Source organism: Nuphar pumila, chromosome 2 (assembly GCF_984573655.1).
Source record: "Nuphar pumila chromosome 2, dmNupPumi1.hap1.1, whole genome shotgun sequence".
NCBI classification, from domain to species: domain Eukaryota; kingdom Viridiplantae; phylum Streptophyta; class Magnoliopsida; order Nymphaeales; family Nymphaeaceae; genus Nuphar; species Nuphar pumila.
In genome coordinates this window covers 115,142,036-115,151,096 of record NC_143250.1, presented here as the reverse complement: position 1 = coordinate 115,151,096, position 9,061 = coordinate 115,142,036, and the positions used below count along the sequence as shown (strand labels likewise).

At 36.0% G+C, this 9,061-nt stretch overlaps 1 pseudogene; it reads left to right on the top strand.

Annotated features, from left to right (window-relative positions):
• The first annotated feature begins 7,943 nt into the window (after nucleotides 1–7,943).
• Nucleotides 7,944–8,420, top strand: LOC149846835 (protein MIZU-KUSSEI 1 pseudogene; annotated as a pseudogene).
• Nucleotides 8,421–9,061: the final 641 nt, after the last annotated feature.

Genomic DNA, 9,061 nt, shown 5'->3' with positions numbered 1-9,061 from the left:
AAAAAAAAAAAATTTAAGTCTTCTTCTTGAATGTTCCTGCAAAATTAGAAAACATATTAGCACAGAAATGTAGGTTTTTCTGAATTTATCCGAAAATATTGGAAATTATCGGATATTATTCAGATATAAACCCAAATTCATACCCCCTTTGATATAAATATGAGAAATAATGAATAATTTTTGAAAATAAACTTGTAAATTCGAAATTAGGGTAAAAATGACCAAAACACCCCTGATGACCTTGGAATAAGGGTTTTCTGAAATAATTTTTGTAAAATTTAAAATTTTGAAAATCAAATAAAATAAATCAAACACAATATGATAAAATATGATGATATGTATAAAAAAATGGAAAATTGAAGTTTGAAATTTCGAAATTGAGGTCAAAATGACCAAAATGCCCCTGATAACAAGACTATGGCCTTGAAACCACGGTTTTCTGAAATAAATTTTGAAAAAATGAAAAATGAAAATGCAAATGAGATTAAAATTAAGCCTAATATGACATGACATGCTTAGTTATATGATAAAAACCCTAAAATGGCGAGAATATCATAAAATATCGAATTTAACTCGATTTTCGCCTGATTTTTGCCTTTGAATTTAAAAATAAACTAACATATAAAGCAAATGAAGTTGGATTTGAGCCAAATTTGGCATGGACACCTGTACTAACCATAAAAACAGAATGGGGCTCGAAAATCTTTTTTTTTTGTATTTTCTTAATATGGAAAATAGCTAAAAATCCTAGAAAATTAGAATTTTGCCTAAAATGTTGATTCTAAATGGGATTTCGGATATCAAACTTCCATAAAAATTTTCCAAATTTTATGTGGTGATAGAGAACAGTTAGGAAAAGATTTTTGCTTTTTACATATTCTGGTTTTGACCTATGGTCAGAGTTGTACATCTCCGGAAAGTCAGATCGAAATCCGGCGACTCTAGGATTTAAGGCAAACAAAAAGATTTTGGGAGAAAATGTGTAAAAAATAGCATACAGATGGGAAAATAGCTGAAATTGTGGGAAAATGTTTTTGACAAACAAATAAAGTTTTCTTCTTTTTACAGTACTGGGATTCGGGTTACAGTTTAGAAATGGGCACATTGTTATCAAAGACCTGGATCTCTGAAATTTCTGGATATTAGAATTTATCAGACATAAAAAATAAATCTGGGAAAAATAGTAGGATAATCTCTAAAATTCACAAATTTTGAGAAATGACATAGGAATGGGTTTGGAACAACTTTAATGTTGAAAGTTTTGGCATTTGAGCTACGAGTTGAGCGAAAATGGCACATTAGGGTTGGTCGATACCCTGACAAGGAAAAATGGAGGTTTTCTCTGGGGTCTGAAAAAATCGATTTTTAACAGAGGTCAAATCTGTTTATAAAAATTAAAAAATTTTCAGACAATTAGTAGATTCCACTGTGAATCTACTGTAATTTTTAGGGGGAGATTCGGATCTTCCACGAGGGTGAATCTGGGTCATCAAGTCTACTAAAGTGGAATTTGGATTTTCCAGGAAAGTGAAAAACTTATTTTAAGATTGGATTTGTTTACTAAGGTTGCAAAACCAGAATTGATCCAGATTTTCGGAAGGAAATTGATAACAAAAAACCCTAATTAACATAATTTTTTTGAAATTTAAAGATGGAAATTGACACATGAAATACTAGCGATCCTATGCACATAAATTAAAATATATGAATCCTAATTCAAAGGAGAATAAAAACCATGTTCCATGAATAAAGTAATGATAAAACCAAATTAAATGCAATATTTACGTATGAAAAATGCATGAAATATGAAAATAAAACAAAAGCCAACAAAGGCGAGTATGATTTTTTTTATTAGTATTGGCTATCGAATTGAGGGATGCGATCCATCCATTAGATGAATCCCTCCACTTATGTAGCCAAAGCCAACCTTATGACTTTGCAAAATCATCCATGATACATTTAACCAAGTGAATTCATTTTTTGGGGACTGGGTTCACGTTGAACCTTATGAAAATAAGCATGGGAGAGACTTTATCTTAGGAAAGAAGGCCTTGCTTGGATTGGCTGGTGATAGAGAGCTACGACCTCACCGATGGGGCTGTAGTGATGATTGCTACTGAATGAAAGCTGGAGTTGCTGCTTGAGATTGCTGGGTTCGACAAGTACCAAGGGAAGAAGATGATGGCACCGGTAGGCAGCGGAGATGCTGTTGTAGTGGGGGTGGATATAGCCTTGCTGCCTTGATGTAGCTGTGGCTGGAACAAAAGAGTGTTGGAACCGTGGCTGAAGGTGCTGGTCAAGTTGAAGACGAGCTACAAGTGCTGGAGATGATGGTGATGCTGCTATGGTGGTGGCTGCAAGGAGGTTGCTGAAAGTGTGGAGGATGCTGCAGCAATGAGGGCCAAGAGAGAGGGTTTTGAGAGGCTAAGGGAGAGAGATATCTAATGAGAGGAGCTGAAAAGGGAGTTAGGCGGGAGTGGGAATGGAGACATGGGCAGCCGTGGGTTAACCTTGTTTTTTTCTTTCCAAGAGAAAAACTTAGGTTTTAATTGGCCTCTACCTAGGGTTTAATGAATCAATGAAGAAGGAAGAGAAGACCCTTTGCGTGAAAAATGGGCTGGAGAATGTACTAGCTGGCCAATAGGGAAGGAAAGAGAGGGAAAAGGAGAAGGAAAGAAAAAGAAGGGAAGAAAGGAAAGAGGAAGAAAGAGAGAAAAAGAAAGAAAGGGGGAAGAGAGAAGAGGGAAAGGAAGAGGAGAAAAAGGGGCTGGAGGAATCCACGTGAGTGGAAGGAAAAGGGAAAGAAGAAGAAATAAGAAAAAGAAAAGAAGAAAGGAAAGAAAGAAGAAGAAAAAGGAAGAAGAAGAAGGAGAAAAGGAAAGAAAGAAGAAGAAGAAGAGAGAGAAGGGAGAAGGAAAAATGAAAGAAAGAGGAAGGGAGAGGGCTGCTGGTCGGCCCCCTTGTGGGTCCCACCTTAGGTAAAAAAAAAACAGAGAAAAAAATAAACAACTAAAAGAAAATAAAGGAAATAAATAAAGTAAAAACTTTTTTTATATATACATATATTAAAAGGAAATTGCAAATGGATGGACCATCTCAGAGCGGGTCCAAATTCCAATTTTGAAATTCATTTTGAATATTAGAGGGGTAAAATAGTCTTTTTAGAAAATTTCTAGACGAAACGAGCTATTTTTGGCAGTTTTTGAAACGAGCTTGGATTTTGAAGTTCAATACCCCGTTGCGAAGCAATTCCAGCGTAGAATTTGAAAATTTGAGTTTGAAATAAATCTAGATTATTTTTCTTGAGAAAATATTTCCAAATTTAGACTCCTGGGGGTAAAAATGTTAATTTTAGAAACCTAGAGTTTGAAATTGATTTCTGAAAACTTTTAAAACTCAATCTGGATTGAAGTTTATAAAACTGGAGTTCTGAACTTTGAAAATTAAATGAAATGTGATGAAATGTTATGAAATGCTGAGAAATTATATGAAATGATGATAAATAACATGAAATGCTGTGCGAAATGTAGACCTTGAATGAAGAATTTTGGATGTTAGACCCCGATTGACACTTGTACCAGTTCGAAAAGTATTAAAATTGATAAAATTTGCAAAATGGTTCAAGAAATGGTTTTCGGATTCTACCCAGCTAGAGTGACACTGAAAATTAGGGTTTGAGCTGAATTAAGCTGGATTGAAATGGGTTTTAGAGTTTCAGAACTCAAGTAAACTGATAAGACACTGACTCGACTGAACTCCTCTACTGAATTATCAAGAAAAGCTACCATTTTTAGAGAAATGGTGCGGAATGGTCACTGGAGTGAAGTGAATTATGAATCTGAGCTGAGTTTGAGCTAGAACAAAGGTCAGTAATACTGACATGAACTAAAATCAAAGCTTAAACACTAGCTCAACTGACTGATCTCAGCTCAATTTCAGCTGAAAGAGCTGAAACGGGCTCCTAGACACTTGAAAATGGTTTTTAACTGAAACTGGAGCACTTGAGCTCTTGGTGAGCTTAGGCTAGACTCAAGGGAATATGACTGACTACAAAACAATTAGCTTGGATTTGAGTAAGAAATGAGCTCATTTCTGAAGAAATGATCCTATTTTGGCAGAAATGGTCAGAAATGAAAATTGCCTTCTCACTATGAGCTCAGATGAGCTTGAAATGACTGATATTTTAACTGTTCTGAACTGACCAATGAGCTTGGTTGACTCCGATTGACTGGGGTCTAGGATGACCTAAGGGTAAAATGATAATTTTCCTAGTAAAAATGGAGAAAGTGGTGATTTTCTGACATAGACTCAAGATTGGGCTCCTACACTGACCTAACAGGGTTGGTACTGCACGAGGAGGGTTGTCCAGAAATGAATGAGGAAAATTTGGGGTGTTTACAGTTGCTAGTAACCATGCTGAACTAATGAAGGTCCAGCTCTGGTATGCAGATACAAAATAAAGAAAGAAGGATGCTGATGCCTATGGATGCAAATGACTTAACAAATGCAGGATGCAAAACACACACACGGTTGATGCTAATTTGATACGATTGACACAAGCATGATGCTGGATCAAAAGGCTAATACACATACAATAAAATGAAACCAAACAAATACAATGTATAGATGAAATCATGTTGCTGGAAATACATGAAACATAAGTCTAAAAAATTGCAACGAAGAACAATGCAAACAGAGGCTGAATCAATGATATGCGTGGGATGCAACTGATCTGAAATGAAAAGGATGATGCAAAACATAACTATGTGATGCAGTAGAGATCGAATGCAACAGAGAAACAACTCATCGCTTCAATAAAATAACTACAGAAATTACAAAAACAATGAAAGCACAACAATGAATTTACAAAAACAGAAAAGAAGGAAGATGATCATCAGAGAAGAGGAGTCAACATTTTGTTGCAAAATGCAGGTTGATACTGCTATAGACAGATCAACACTGCATATTATGCCTTAATGGAGCAAGGGCGTGAAGCTGATGCTATAAAAATCAAAGGGAAAGAATGGGAAAGAGGTAAATCCCAAGAAAACTAATGGAGAGAGAGAAGGAGAAAGAGAGATTCTCACCGTTAATTGAAAAGAGGAGTCTCTACTTTTACACAGCCACTAGATTGATCTCTGTGTATAGCTTGGGAGGAGAGGAGCGAAATGTGGGGGATCGAGAGATGAGAATGGATGGGTGAAAGATGGATGCGAGAGGATGAAGATGGATGAATAATGGATGAGATCATCAACCCCCCCTGCGCTTGTTATATAGTGGAGAGCCATTACAAAAATTTTGAAACGGGTCCTCATTGTTAAAAAAAAAATTCAAAAAGATGGTTGTAATTACAAGAACTTTTCAAAAAAGAGGGTGTATCCATTTTCTGAAATTTTTTCTTTTAAGTATTTGAAAGAAAACCTTAAAAATATGAGAGAGAGGATCCAAATAATTTTTTTAAAAAGTTTTGTAACATATTTGTTTTGAAATTTAAGGTTTTTACAAAAGAAGGTTTTTGAAATAACAAAATTAATTTTTAATAATTGAGTTTCAAAACGGATCTGGATCCAAGATTTTGAGTAAACATTCAAGTTTGGATCTCGAATTGAGGAAAAGAGAAGAGTGGATCCAAATGGAAATTGGATTGAATGAAATGTTTGAGCCATTTTGTATTTTTAGATTTTGAATTGAAAACAGGAGAATTGGGCTCAAAATTGGATTCAGATATCTGATCTGGATCCAAAATTGGGTCAGATGTAGAAAATAAAATTGGATTTTGGATCTTCAACCAGTGAATCCGAGAAGTGAATGAAAATTTACACAATTGTCTTTCTGAATAAATTAAAAGGTGAGTGCTAGAGACAAAAAAGGAATTTTTAAAAAAATTGAAAATTTTGGGGTGTTTACAATAGTGCCATTAGTTCTTGAATCAATTTATCTTTCATTATTGAATTGAATTGAATTTGTGAACCAAAATTTGCAGTCGGTTGCACTCATAATTTCATGTCAATTTTTTTGAAGTTTTGAACTCAAACCAGTTTTATTCTCTTCATTCATGTGTCCTCTAAATGCAAACCAAATTTTAATTCATTCAGAGTTGATTTGGTCAGGTTTTTAAGTATCTTTCAAAAATTGGTTTATCAGAGAATCACATTTCGGGACAAACCAATTTTTAGATTTTAGGTGTTCTTAAAACACTAATATCTAAAGATTCTTAACAAATTTTTGAGTTTTGTAAAAAGGGTCTGATTCTTGCATGTGTCAGGAATCCAAAAAAACAAATTTCATTAAAATTGGATTTCATTTGACCCTCCAAATCACCTATTTTATGAAGTTTGTCAGAAAGTCGATGTTGCACTATAGCGAGGGCAAAACAAGTATTTCAGTAGTTAATTAGATTTCTGTAATTTTTTCATATTTTTCTGCAGCTTACATAGTTTAATGACAATATTTAACATAGTTAGTATTAGAATAGCTTAGTGGTTTTTATAGAATTAGCACAAAAGTAAATTTTTTATTTTATTTCAATTACAGATTGATTGTTAGAATTATTTTTAGAATTAATTTAAGGTATGTTTTTAAATTAGTTGTAGTAATTTCATTTTATAACTTGTTATTTCTTTTTTTACGAGTTTACAAGCACACTGCAGATCAAAAGGTAATTTTATGCCAATGGATTAAATGTGATACTTGTAAAAAGATGAAAATACCCTTTTAGACTTGAAAGAGTGCTTGAGCAGCACAATTTAGATTCTTATAATTTTTTTAGTTAATTTTTATTCATGATTAGTGTTTGAATTAACTTGTACTTCTCTTTATAGATATTTTGAAATATTAATAAATTGAAGTATTTAGATTTGAATTTAGATATTATCCCGTTCTCTATGGATTCGACCCGTACTCACCATGACTGTGAAAGTTCGATTTTTATATATTTGGTTGCCAATTTTTCAAAACATTTATTGAAAAAATATTTTTAAAATCATCGTTACAAAAATAACAACCATATTTCACAAATATGCTTTTAAAAACATATCTCAAAGAGTTACAAAGTGCTCTATTTATAGAGCTTAATTATACACACAAACAAGGAGGAGAGGAGGTGGTCCAACTAGTCATTGGACTGCCTCCAACGATCAGAAATATGATGGTTGGGAGCAGTCCAATGACTAGTTGGACTGCTTCCCAATCAGTTCTTTACAAAAGACAAAAAGCAAAATAAATAATAAATAATAAATAATAAAAAAGACCTAACTAAATTCCTATACAGTCTCTAGTGACCGATATTTATAAAAAACTAAAATGCCCTTGATATACGTATATTTATATAAATATATGTATATCAGGTATATATATATATTTATTTATATACAATGTATTTTAACAAGGTTCCTCCAGAAAACAAGTTTATGATTGATGATCGTGTGACAGCGCTTGTGCGCGATATTGCCGAGTTGATAGAGACTGTGACCAGCGTGAAAATGTTGGTTAATGATAATAATACTGTTTTTGAAGTGCTTGGTCAAGAGACCAAGACCGCAATAGAAGGAGTGAAAGATTATGTGAAAGATCTTGCTATTAGATATGAAGACTATTGAGAGTCTTAACAAGTTAGATGATCTGCTGAAAATGTTTAATATTTTGACTATTGAATTGGATGTTGTTCGACAAAAGAATGACCAGTGACATTAAAAGAATGCTTTAATTGGTAGAGTAGTGGCACATGTGGAGCTTTGTATTAAGTGACTTGCACTACTACCACTACCATGACCCCACCCGTTTCACGATTTTTAGCGAGGGCAGGGAAGAGACGCTGGCATTGAGGCCCCTGTTGTGGAGACAGAGGCCCAAAAAGAAGGTGGGGGAAGGTGCTGAGATCGGTGATCACCAGTGTCATCTCATGCAACAGGCACCCTTCCTCTGACGACCCTTTCCTGTGGAGCATGGTTGTGGGGACCCTCTTCGGCAACCGGAAGGGCCACGTCCACATCGCCTTCCAGAGAGACCCCGGCTGTGTTGGTGGAGCTCGTCACTCCGATGGGCAGCTTGGTCCGAGAGATGGCCTCAGGGCTGGTGAGGATCGCGCACGAGTGCGACCAGGAGAGCAGGGATGGCTGTGGTAAGAGCAGAGGGAGGGTGTTGGCGGAGGAGCCGGTGTGGAGAGTGTACTGCAATGTGAGGAAGAGTTGGCACGCGGTGGTGAGGGAGTGCACGATGGGGAACGCCAGGGTGCTGAGGGTGGTGCAGGCCATCACCATGGGTGCTCCCAAGACCAGGGCCTGAAGGTGAGTTCATGTACATGTGGGCTCGGTTCGAGAGGGTGGTTATTGGGTCCAGAGACTCGGAAGCCTTCTACATGATGCATGAACCCAGATGGGACCGGTGGACCTGAGCTCGGTATCTTCCTTCTCAGTGTTTGATATGTTTCCTGGCTTTCCTCCTTCGTTCCTTTCAATTCATCCTTTTGGTTGGGAACCCACAGGTGGGGAGGTTGATTTTGTGATATATATGTTTCCTAAGATGAGTTCTATGGCTTCGTTTGCTTGGCTTGCTAGTGGGGTCTATTGAACCATAGACAGACTTGCTGAGTTGTATTATCTACTGACCAGCCTCTGGTTTCGAGAGAGAGAGAGAGAGAGAGAGAGAGAGAGAGAGAGAGAGTTTGGCGCTAGTGTTTTAATAAGATGGAGACGGTATGTTTTTTTACGAGAGGGTGGTGTATGTTCGCCCCCGATGATTCACTGAATCCCACGTCTGTGTTCAGGGCTTTGAATGAGCACCACGTATACAAGCACATGGGGCTCGTATTCCCGTGTATGTTGACATAACTTTGCATCGAACTCTGGTGTTGTTGCAAAGACTTAAGTACCCTTTCTTGCTATTCTTCTCATAAAGTGATGGTTTGAAAAAATGACAAAAATGCCCTTCATTCAAAAAAGAAAAAACAAACAGTTCAAAAAAAGGACAAACATGTCCTCCATCCAGAAAGTCGAGGATGATGTTGACTCTTCAAAGTCTTCTTCTTTTTCTGTTCAAAAAAAGGACAAACATGTCTTCTTCT